The sequence below is a fragment of the Mustelus asterias genome, chromosome 12 (genome assembly GCF_964213995.1).
Source record: "Mustelus asterias chromosome 12, sMusAst1.hap1.1, whole genome shotgun sequence".
Classification (NCBI taxonomy): domain Eukaryota; kingdom Metazoa; phylum Chordata; class Chondrichthyes; order Carcharhiniformes; family Triakidae; genus Mustelus; species Mustelus asterias.
The window spans coordinates 533,312-545,937 of record NC_135812.1 but is presented as its reverse complement, the minus strand read 5'-3'; the positions used below and the strand labels follow the sequence as shown (position 1 = coordinate 545,937).

The following is a 12,626-nucleotide window of genomic DNA, read 5'->3' as shown; positions in this document are numbered from 1 at the left end:
GGAGCAACTTAGATATCTGTTAAGAATTATACTGTTCCTACTTAAATCTTGTAATTGGTAAACGTTATGCAAATTCTGTTAGATTCTAACTGTGTTCTTATATATGCTTTGTTTGATAAAAGCTTCCTAGTGGGTCATTTTAATCATACCTGGAGTGAAACACCTTATGCTCTCCCGTGCCAAATTCAAATGTAAAAAACTTAGGGTCGAGGTTAATTTCACAAAACACCTTGGAGTTTCTGGCCTGAGTCTGAACAGTTGGGGGCTCTTTTAGAAACATAGAAAAACTACAGCACAATACAGGCCCTTCAGCCCACAAAGTTGTGCTGAACATGTCCCTACCTTAGCGATTACTAGGCTTACCTATAACCCTCTATCTTACTAAGTTCCATGTACTTATCTAAAAGTCTCTTCAAAGACCCGATCGAATCCGCCTCCACCACCGTTGCTGGCAGCCCATTCCACGCACCCACCACCCTCTGAGTGAAAAACTTACCCCTGACATCTCCTCTGTACCTACTCCCCAACACCTTAAACCTGTGTCCTCTTGTGGCAACCATTTCAGCCCTGGGAAAAAGCCTCTGACTATCCACTCGATCAATACCTCTCAACATCTTATACACCTCTATCAAGGTCACCCCTCATCATAGAACCATAGAAAATTACAGCTCAGAAACAGGCCTTTTGGCCCTTCTTGTCTGTGCCGAACCATTTTATGCCGAGTCCCACTGACCCGCACTTGGACCATATCCCTCCACACCCCTCTCATCCATGAACCCGTCCAAGTTTTTCTTAAATGTTAAAACTGACCCCGCATTTACCACTTTATCCGGCAGCTCATTCCACACTCCCACCACTCTCTGCGTGAAGAAGCCCCCCCTAATATTCCCTCTAAACTTTTCTCCTTTCACCCTTAACCCATGCCCTCTGGTTTTTTTCTCCCCTAGCCTCAGCGGAAAAAGCCTGCTTGCATTCACTCTATCTATACCCATCAAAATCTTATACACCTCTATCAAATCTCCCCTCAATCTTCTACGCTCCAAGGAATAAAGTCCCAACCTATTCAATCTCTCTCTGTAACTCAGCTTCTCAAGTCCCGGCAACATCCTTGTGAACCTTCTCTGCACTCTTTCAATCTTATTTACATCCTTCCTGTAACTAGGTGACCAAAACTGTAGATACAGTTTAGCCTGGGATACATCCCATCCGGTCCCGGTGACTTATAGAAACATAGAAAAACTACAGCACAAAACAGGCCCTTCGGCCCCACAAGTTGTGCCGAACATTTCCCTACCTTTTAGGCCTACCTATAACCCTCCATCCTATTAAGTCCCATGTACTCATCCAGGAGTCTCTTAAAAGACCCTATTGAGTTTCCCTCCACCACCACTGACGGCAGCTAATTCCACTTGCCCACCACCCTTAATGTGAAAAACTTCCCCCTAACATTTCCCCAGCACCTTAAACCTGTGTCCTCTCGTAGCAAACATTTCCACCCTGGGAAAAAGCCTCTGAGAGTCCACCCGATCTATGCCTCTCAACATCTTATATACCTCTATTAGGTCTCCTCTCATCCTTCGTCTCTCCAAGGAGAAAAGGCCGAGCTCACTCAATCTATCCTCATAAGGCATGCTCCCCAACCCAGGCAACATCCTTGTAAATCTCCTCTGCATCCTTTCTATGGCTTCCACATCCTTCCTGTAATGAGGTAACCAGACATGAGCACAGTACTCCAAGTGTGGTCTGACCAGGGTCTTATATAGCTGCAACATTATCTCACAACTCCTAAACTCAATTCCTCGATTGATGAAGGCCAATACACCATATGCCTTCTTAACCACAGCCTCAACCTGCACAGCTGCTTTGAGCGTCCTACGAACTCGGACCCCAAGATCCTTCTGATCTTCCACTCTGCCAAGAGTCCTACCATTAATATTATATTCCGTGATCCTATTTGACCTGCCAAAATTAACCACCTCACACTTATCTGGGTTGAACTCCATCTGCCACTTCTCCGCCCAGTCTTGCATCCTATCAATGTCTCGCTGCAACTTCTGACATCCCTCCACACTATCCACATCACTTCCAACCTTTTTTGCAGAATATGACCCATCTATAACCACTCTTTGCCTTCTGTGGGCAAGCCAGTTCTGGATCCACAAAGCAATGTCCCCTTCGATTCCATGCCCCCTCACTTTCTCAATAAGCCTTGCATGGGGCACCTTATCAAATGCCTTGCTGAAGTCCATATATACTACATCTACTGCTCTTCCTTCATCAATGTGTTTAGTCACATCCTCAAAAAATTCAATCAGGCTCGTAAGGCATGATCTGCCTTTGACAAAGCCATGCTGACTATTCTTAATCATATTATACCTCTCCAAATGTTCATAAATCCTGCATCTCAGGATCTTCTCCATCAACTTACCAACCACTGAGGTTAGACTCACCGGTCTTTAATTTCCAGGGCTATCTCTACTCCCTTTCTTAAATAAAGGAACAACATCCGCAATCCTCCAATCCTCCGGAACCTCTCCCGTCTCCATTGATGATGCAAAGATCATCGCCAGAGGCTCAGCAATCTCCTCCCTCGTCTCCCACAGTAGCCTGGGATACATCCCATCCGGTCCCGGTGACTTATAGAAACATAGAAAAACTACAGCACAAAACAGGCCCTTCGGCCCCACAAGTTGTGCCGAACATTTCCCTACCTTTTAGGCCTACCTATAAACCTCCATCCTATTAAGTCCCATGTACTCATCCAGGAGTGCCTTAAAAGACCCTATTGAGTTTCCCTCCACCACCACTGACGGCAGCTAATTCCACTTGCCCACCACCCTTAATGTGAAAAACTTCCCCCTAACATTTCCCCAGCACCTTAAACATGTGTCCTCTCGTAGCAAACATTTCCACCCTGGGAAAAAGCCTCTGAGAGTCCACCCGATCTATGCCTCTCAACATCTTATATGCCTCTATTAGGTCTCCTCTCATCCTACGTCTCTCCAAGGAGAAAAGGCCGAGCTCCCTCAGCCTATCCTCATAAGGCATGCCACTCAATCCAAGCAACATCCTTGTAAATCTCCTCTGCACCCTTTCAATCATTTCCACATCCTTCCTGTAATGAGGCGACCAGAACTGAGCACAGTACTCCAAGTGGGGTCTGACGAGGGTCTTATATAGCTGCATCATTATCCCCGGACTCCTAAACTCAATCCCTCAATTGATAAAGGCCAGCACACCAAAAGCCTTCTTAACCACCTCCTCCACCTGCGGGGCCGATTTTAGAGTCCTATGGACCCGGACCCCAAGGTCCTTCTGATCCTCTACCGTACTAAGAGTCTTTCCCTTGATATTGTACTCCTTCATCCCATTTGACCTGCCAAAATGGACCACTACGCATTTATCTGGGTTGAAGTCCATCTGCCACTTCTCTGCCCAGTCTTGCATCCTATCTATGTCCCTCTGTAACTTCTGACATCCCTCCAACCTATCCACAACCCCACTAACCTTCATGTCGTCGGCAAACTTACCAACCCATCCCTCCACTTACTCATCCAGGTCATTTATGAAAATGACAAACAGCAAGGGTCCCAGAACAGATCCCTGGGGCACACCACTGGTGACCGACCTCCATTTAGAAAAAGACCCATCTATACCCACTCTCTGCCTCCTTTGGCCAAGTTCCGCACACATGAGGACGGCCTAAACCGGGATGTTGGATTTATGTCACATTATCAGTAACCCCCACAGCTTGCCTCCTGGACTTGCGGGCTATCCTGTCTGGAGACAATACACATCTCTTTAACCTGTGTTGAATGCTCCCTCCACCCACATTGTCTATATCTTTAAGATCTGGTTGGCTGTAGGGATTCGCATTCTAATCAGTATTCTGTAACTTAATTTTGTGTCTCTGTGCCCTGTTTGAGAGCACATTTCCACTCCATCTGACGAAGGAGCAGCGCTCCGAAAGCTAATGGTATTTGCTACCAAATAAACTTGTTGGACTTTAACCTGGTGTTGTTAAAACTCTTACTGTGTTCACCCCAGTCCAACGCCGGCATGTCCACATCCTTTGGGCAAGCCAGTTCTGGATCCACAGGGCAGCAGCCCCTTGGATCCCATGCCCTCTCACTTTTTCGAGAAGCCTTGCATGGGGGACCTTATCGAACGCCCTGCTAAAATCCATATAAACCTCATCTACCGCTTTCCCTTTGTCAATGTGTTTAGTCACATTTTCGAAGAACTCCACCAGGCTCGTAAGGCACGATCTGCCTTTGACAAAGCCATGCTGAGTATTCTTGAGCAAACTAAACCTCTCTAAATGCTCATAAATCTTGTCCCTCAGGATCTTCTCCATCAGCTTACCAACCACTGAGGTTAGACTCACCGGTCGGTAATTACCTGGGCTATCCCTATTTCCCTTCTTGAAAATAGGAACCACATCCGCAATCCTCCAATCGTCCGGCACCTCTCCCATCTCCAACGACGACGCAAAGATCATCGCCAGAGGCTCTGCAATCTCTTCCCTCGCCTCCCACAGTAACCTGGGGTACATCCCATCCGGACCCGGCGACTTATCTATCTTGATGCCATTCAAAGACTCCAGCACAACCTCTTTCTTAAAGTCCACATACTCAATCTTTTCAGTCCACCACAAGCCCACAGTACATCCACCCAGGTCCTTCTCTTCTGTGAAAACCGAGGGAAAATACGCATTAAGCACCTCTGCCATTTCTACTGGTTCCGTACAGATTTTCCCACCTTCACCTTTTATAGGCCCTATTCCTTCACGTCTCATCATTTTACTCTTCACATATTTATAGAACGCCTTAGGGTTTTCCTTAATCCTACCTGCCAAGGCCTTCTCGTGACCCCTTCTGGCTCTCCTAATTTCCTTCCTTTGTCCCTTCCTACAAGCCGTATACTCATCTAGATCCCTATCTTCGCCAAGCTCTCTGAACCTTTTGTACGCTTTCCTTTTCTTCTCGACTAGGTCCCGCACAGCTTTCGTGCACCACGGTTCCTTTAACCTACCAATTCCTCCCTGTCTGCTCGGAACGTTGTCCTGTAGAACTCTAGACAGACATTCCTTGAAAAACTGCCACCTCTCTCCAGTACATTTCCCCGAGAATACCTCCTTCCAATTTACTCCTCTAATTTGCTGCCTTATGTCTTCATATTTCCCCTTACTCCATATAAACGCTTTCCTAGCTTGCCTGATGCTCTCTTTTTCCAATGCAAGCATAAAGGAGATAGAGTTATGATCGCTATCCCCAAGATGCTCTCCCACTGAGAGATCTGACACCTGTCCAGGTTCATTGGTCAGTATCAGATCAAGTACAGCCTCTCCTCCTGTAGGCTTGTCCACATGCTGTGTCAGGAAACACTCCTGAACACACCTAACAAACTCCTCCCCATCCAATCCCCTTACCCTTGGGATATTCCAATCTATGTTTGGGAAATTAAAGTCTCTCATCACAACAACTCTGCTATTATTGCAACTCTCCAGGATCTGTTTCCCTATCTGCTCCTCCACCTCCCTGTTACTATTGGGTGGCCTATAGAAAACCCCCAGCAAAGTGATCGAGCCCTTCCCACTCCGAACTGCCACCCACAGAGACTCTGTGGACAATCCTTCCACAGCATACATCTTCTCTACAGTTGTGACACTGTCCCTGATCAGCAGTGCCACTCCACCCCCTTTCTTGCCTCCCTCCCTGTCCTTCTTGAAACATCTGAATCCCAGCACCTGGAGTATCCAGTCCTGTCCCTGAGACATCCAAGTCTCCGTAATGGCCACCACATCACACTTCCAGGCATCGATCCACGCTCTGAGCTCATCCCCTTTATTCACTATACTCCTGGCATTAAAGTAAACACATCTCAATCCTTTGGTCTGAGCTCTCCCCTTCTCTATCCCCCGTCCATCCTCCCTCCCATCTGTATTAGACCTTCCAAAATGCATTACCTCACATTTGTCTGGATTAAACTCCATTGCCATCTCTCCGCCCAAGTCTCCAACTGATCTATATCCTGCTGTATCCTGATGGTCCTCATTACTATCCGCAAATCCACCAACCTTTGTGTCGTCCGCAAACTTACTAATCAATCCAGTTACATTTTCCTCCAAATCATTTATAGTACAAACAGCAAAGGTCCCAGCACTGATCCCTGAGAAACACCACTTGTCACAGCCCTCCATTCAGAAACGCACTCTTCCAGTGCTACCCTCTGTCTTCTTTGACCGAGCCAGTTTTGTATCCAACTTGCCAGCTCACCTCCGATCCCATGTGACTTCACCTTCTGCACCAGTCTGCCATGAGGGACCTTGTCAAAGGCCTTGCTGAAGTCCATGTAGGAAATGGTCGAGTGAGGGAACTGTGGTTTACTAAAGAAGTTGAATCTCTTGTGAAGAGGAAGAAGGAGACTTATGTAAAGATGAGACGTGAAGGTTCAGTTAGGGCGCTTGAGAGTTACAAGTTAGCCAGGAAGGACCTAAAGAGAGAGTTAAGAAGAGCCAGGAGGGGACATGAGAAGTCTTTGGCAGGTAGGATCAAGGAAAACCCGAAAGCTTTCTAGAGGTATGTCAGGAATAAAAGAATGACTAGGGTAAGATTAGGGCCAGTCAAGGACAGTAGTGGGAAGTTGTGCGTGGAGCCTGAAGAGATAGGAGAGGCGCTAAATGAATATTTTTCGTTCGTATTCACGCAGGAAAAAGACAATGTTGTCGAGGAGAATACTGAGATACAGGCTATTGGACTAGACGGGATTGAGGTTAATAAGGAGGAGGTGTTAGCAATTCTGGAAAGTGTGAAAATAGATACGTCTCCTGGGCTGGATGGGATTTATCCTAGGATTCTCTGGGAGGATAGGGAGGAGATTGCAGAGCCTTTGGCTTTGATCTTTATGTCATTGTTGTCTACAGGAATAGTGTCAGAAGACTGGAGGATAGCAAATGTTGTCCCCTTGTTCAAGAAGGGAAGTAGAGACAACCCTGGTAATTATAGACCGGTGAGCCTTACTTCTGTTGTGGGCAACGTTTTGGAAAGGATTATAAGAGATAGGATTTATAATCATCTAGAAAGGAATAATTTGATTAGGGATAGTCAGCACGGTTTTGTGAAGGGTAGGTCGTGCCTCACAAACCTTATTGAGTTCTTTGAGAAGGTGACCAAAGAGGTGGATGAGGGTAAAGCAGTTGATGTGGTGTATATGGATTTCAGTAAAGTGTTTAATAAGGTTCCCCACGGAAAGCTATTGCAGAAGATACAGAGGCATGGGATTGAGGGTGATTTAGTGGTTTGGATCAGGAATTGGCTAGCTGTAAGAAGACAGAGGGTGATGGTTGATGGGAAATGTTCATCCTGGAGTTCAGTTACTAGTGGTGTACTGCAAGGATCTGTTTTGGGGCCACTGCGTTTGTCATTTTTATAAATGACCTGGATGAGGGTGTAGAAGGATGGGTTAGTAAATTTGCGGATGACACTAAAGTCGGTGGAGTTGTGGACAGTGCGGAAGGTTGTTTCAGGTTACAGAGGGACATGGATAAGGTGCAGAGCTGGGCTGAGAGGTGGCAAATGGAGTTCAATGCGGAAAAGTGTGAGGTGATTCACTTTGGCAGGAGTAACAGGATTACAGAGTACTGGGCTAATGGTAAGATACTTGGTAGTGTGGATGAACAGAGAGATCTCGGTGTCCATGTGCATAGATCCCTGAAAGTTGGCACCCAGGTTGATAGGGTTGTTAAGAAGGCGTACGGAGTGTTAGTTTTTATTGGTAGAGGGATTGAGTTCGGAGCCAGGAGGTCATGTTGCAGCTGTACAAAACTCTGGTGTGGCCGCACTTGGAGTATTGTGTACAGTTCTGGTCACCGCATTATAGGAAGGATGTGGAAGCATTGGAAAGGGTGCAGAGGAGATTTACTAGGATGTTGCCTGGTGTGGTGGGAAGGTTTTATGAGGAAAGGCTGAGGGACTTGAGGTTGTTTTCGTTAGAGAGAAGAAGGTTAAGAGATGACTTAATAGAGGCATACAAGATGATCAGAGGATTAGATAGGGTGGATAGTGAGAGCCTTTTTCCTCGGATGGTGATAGCTAGCACGAGGGGACATAGCTTTAAATTGAGGGGTGATAGATATAGGACAGATGTCAGAGATAGTTTCTTCACTCAGAGAGTAGTAAGAGCGTGGAATGCCCTGCCTGCAGCAGTAGTGGACTCGCCAACATTAAGGGCATTTAAATTGTCATTGGATAAACATATGGAATAGTGTGGGTTAGATGGGCTTTAGATTGGTTTCACTGGTTGGCGCAACATCGAGGACCGAAGGGCCTGTACTGCGCTGTAATGTTCCATGTTCTATGTAGGCAAAATCCACTGCCCTACCCTCATCAATCATCTTCGTCACTTCCTCGAAAAACTCGATCAAGTTCATGAGATACTACCTCCCCTTCACAAAACCATGTTGCCTCTCACTAATACGTCCACTTATTTCCAAGTGGGAATAAATCCTGTCTCGAAGAATCCTCTCCAATAATTTCCCTACCACTGATGTAAGGTGCACCGGCCTGTAATTGGCTGGATTATTCTTGCTACTCTCCTACTCTTCTTAAACAAAGGAACAACATTGGCTGTTCACCAATCCTCTGGGACCTCCCCTGTACAGTAAGAAGTCTCACAACACCAGGTTAAAGTCCAACAGGTTTATTTGGTAGCTGTTCTGTCTGGAGACAATACACATCTTTTTAACCTGTGTTGAATGCTCCCTCCTCCCACATTGTCTGTACCTTTAAGACCTGGCTGGCTGTAGAGATTCGCATTCTAATTAGTATTCTGTAACTTGATTTCTGTGTCTGTGCACTGTTTGAGAGCAGATATCCACTCCATCTAACTAAGAAGCAGTGCTCCGAAAGCTTATGGTATTTGCTACCAAATAAACCTGTTGGACTTTAACCTGGTGTTGTGAGACTTCTTACTGTGCTTACCCCAGTCCAACGCTGGCATCTCCACATCATGACCTCCCCTGTAGCCAGTGAGGATACAAAGATTTCTCTCAAGGCCCCAGCAATTTCCTCTCTTGCCTCTCTCAGTATTCTGGGGTATATCCCATCAGGCCCTGGAGACTTGTCTACCTTGATGTTTCTCAAGAACCCCAATACCTCCTCCTTTTTGATCTCAACATGACTCAAACTATCTACACATCCTTTCCCAGACTCATCATCCACCAAGTCCTTCTCTTTGGTGAATACTGACGCAAAGTACTCATTTAATACCTCACCCATTTCCTCTGGCTCCACACATAGATTCCCTCCCTTGTCCTTGAGTGGGCCAACCCTCTCCCTGGCTACCCTCTTGCTTTTTATATATGTGTAAAAAACCTTGGGATTTTCCTTAATCCTGCTGGCCAATGCTTTTTCATAACCCCTTTTAGCTCTTCTTACTCCTTGCTTAAGTTTCTTGCTACTTTCCTTGTATTCCACACTTGCTTTGTGTGTTCCCAGCCTCCTAGCTTTGACAAATGCTTCCTTTTTCTCTTTGACTAGGCTCACAATATCTCTTGTTATCCAAGGTTCCCAAAACTTGCCATACATATCCTTCATCCTTACAGGAATGTGCCGGTCCTGAATTCCTATCAACTTACACTTGAAAGCGTCCCACATGCCAGATGTTGATTTGCCCTCAAACATCTGCCCCCTATCTACGTTCTTCAGTTCCTGCCTAATATTGTTGCAATTAGCCTCCCCCCAATTTAACACCTTAACTTGAGGACGACACTTATCTTTATCCATCAATACCTTAAAGCTTACTGAATTGCGGTCACTGTTCCCGAACTGCTCCCCTACTGAAACATCGACCACCTGGCCGGGCACATTCCCCAATACCAGGTCCAGTATAGCCCCTTCCCTAGTTGGACTATATACATACTGTTTCAGGAAGCCCTCCTGGATACTCCTTACAAACTCTGCCATATCCACGCCCCTAGCACTAAGTGAGTCCCAGTCAATATAGGGGAAATTAAAATCTCCCACCACAACACCCCTGTTACTTTTACACCTTGCCAAAATCTCCCTACACATCTCTTCCTCAATCTCCCGCTGGCAGTTGGGTGGCCTATAGTAAACCTCCAACATTGTGACAACACTTTTCCTATTACTGAGCTCTACCCATATTGCCTCGCTGTCTGAGCCCTCCGAGGTGTCCTCCCGGAGTACAGCTGTGATCTTCTCCTTAACCAGTAGTACAACTCCCCCACCCCTCTTACATCTCCCTCTATCATGCCTGAAACATCTATATCCTGGAATGTTAAGCTGCCAATCCTGTCCTTCCCTTAGCTGTTAGGAATTATACTGTTCCTGTTTAAATCTTGTAAAGGGTAAAAGTTATGCTAATTCTTTTTGTTATATTCTAATTGTGTTCTTAAATAAACTTTACTTGATAAAAGCTTCCTAGTGGGTCACTTGAATCATACCTGGAGTGAAACATCTAATGCTCACTGAAGCCAAACATCAAAAATAAAACATATTAGGATCTAAATTCACAAAACACCTTGGAGTTTCTGGCCTGGGTCTTAACAAAGATGCACTGCAGCAATTCACCAAAGATCTTTAGCCAGCACCTTCCAAACCCACGATCACTTCCATCCAGAAGGACAAGGGCAACCAATACATCGGAACACCACCACCTGCAAGTTTCCCTTCAAGCCACTCATCATCCTGACTTGGAAATATATCACCGTTCCTTCGCAGTCGCTGGGTCAAAATCCCAGAATTCCCTCCCTAACAGCATTGTGGGTAAACACACAGCACATGGATTGCAGCAATTCACGAAGGCAGCTCACCACCACCTTCTCAAAGGCATTAAGGAATGGGCAATAAATGCTGGTCAGCCAGTGATGGCCATGAATAAAAAAGGAAGGGGTGGCAGGGCCTGTTCAACTGCCAGAGGCTGCACCACAGGGAGTGATCGCTCAGAGGCGACATCACCATGCCAGAGTCTAACGACAGCAGATGATGTGCCTGGAGATAAGTAAGAACCAGTGCAGGAACAGACTCCAGATGTCCAGGGATCTGAATTGGCCGCTTTGGTGGTCATCTCCCATTATTGAGAAATGGAATGAGTGACTTACCCTGGCTATATGAAGAAGATTATTCATCTTCTTTCTGCACTGGATTCACGTCCTCTTATGTAGTGGGCTTGCACTTTCTAGCATTACCTCTGCCTCCCATTCTGGGTTGGTGACATTGCTCATAGTTCTTCCGCCCACCTGAGGATAGAGGAGGCCCCGCCTCTGCTCCATCGCATCCAGCATTCTGGTCTGTGCTCTCTCCAAGAGCCTATCTTCCTCACAGCCATCCTCCTTACCTGATTTGGGCAGGTGCTGGGCAGTGCTGGGGAGGCGTTTAAATAGAGCACCCTCCTGATTGAAGAGCTCAAATGATACCGAGGCAGGCAAATCAGAGTCAGAACACCATGGCGTGAAACTCATACTAAACTTTTTTTACCTCAGGTGTCTAAAAATATGGCGAGCTATCTTGCTGATGCCATCAGTTAACTATTCTCTGCTTTCCTTGCCCATAATGACACATAGCCAATATAATGGAAGATTCTGCTCAACATGTCAAGATTCTATGCTCCTACATAGGTTGAATAGCACACTGGATTGGTAATAGACATAGAAACATAGAAAATACCTCTTGATTTCTTTAGCCACAAGGGCCACGTCCAGCTCCCTCTTGAACATATCTAATGAACTGGCCCCAACAGCTTTCTGTGGTAGAGAATTCCACAGGTTCACAATTCTCTGAATGAAGAAGTTCTTCCTCATCTCAGTCCTGAATGTCTTGCCTCTTATCCTTAAAACTGTGACCCCTAGTTCTGCACTTCCACAACATCGGGAACATTCTCCCCACATCTAGCCCATCAGGGTTTTATATGTTTCTATGAGATCCCCTCTCATTCTTCTCAATTCCAGTGAGTACAAGCCCAGTTGATCCAGTCCCTTTTCATATGTCAGTCCTGCCATTCCAAGAATCAGTCTGGTGAACCTTCGCTGGACTCCCTCAATAGCAAGAATGTCCTTCCTCAGACTAGGAGTCTAAAACTGCGCACAATACTCAAGGTGTGGCCTCACCAAGGCCCTGTATAACTGCAGCAAGACATCCTTACCTCTATACTCAAATCCTCTTGCTATGAAGGCCAGCCTGCTGCACCTGCATGCCAACATTCAGTGACTGTTCCACCATGACATCCAGGTCACATTACACTTCCCTTTTTCCGAAACTGCCACCGATGAGTTCCTAATTCTGGGACGATTGTGTTGGGCCATACAGTTAAAAAAAATATTTCATCCAAATTACTTTTTTTAATTGAACTACCCCCCAATATATCCTTCAAATACATATCACAATCAATGCTTGACATTGGAAGTTGAGAATTTTATTTACTGAAATTTCCTGGTCTTGCAGCAAATTTAAACACAGCCATTTAGAAGAATGAGGGGAGATCAAATTAAGGTATACAAGATGATACAAGGTATGGATAAAGTAGATGTGGAACGTATGCTTCCTCTTGGGGGGCATCCTAGGACGAGAGGTCATAGTCTTAGGATAAGGGGTAGCAAATTTAAAATA

General features: G+C 45.8%; 1 protein-coding gene across 2 annotated transcripts in view; it reads right to left on the bottom strand.

The window, feature by feature from the left end:
• LOC144501160 (uncharacterized) overlaps positions 1–12,626 on the bottom strand; it is a 192,244-nt gene that overhangs the window by 70,092 nt on the left and 109,526 nt on the right. The gene's annotated exons all lie outside the window — the stretch shown is intronic.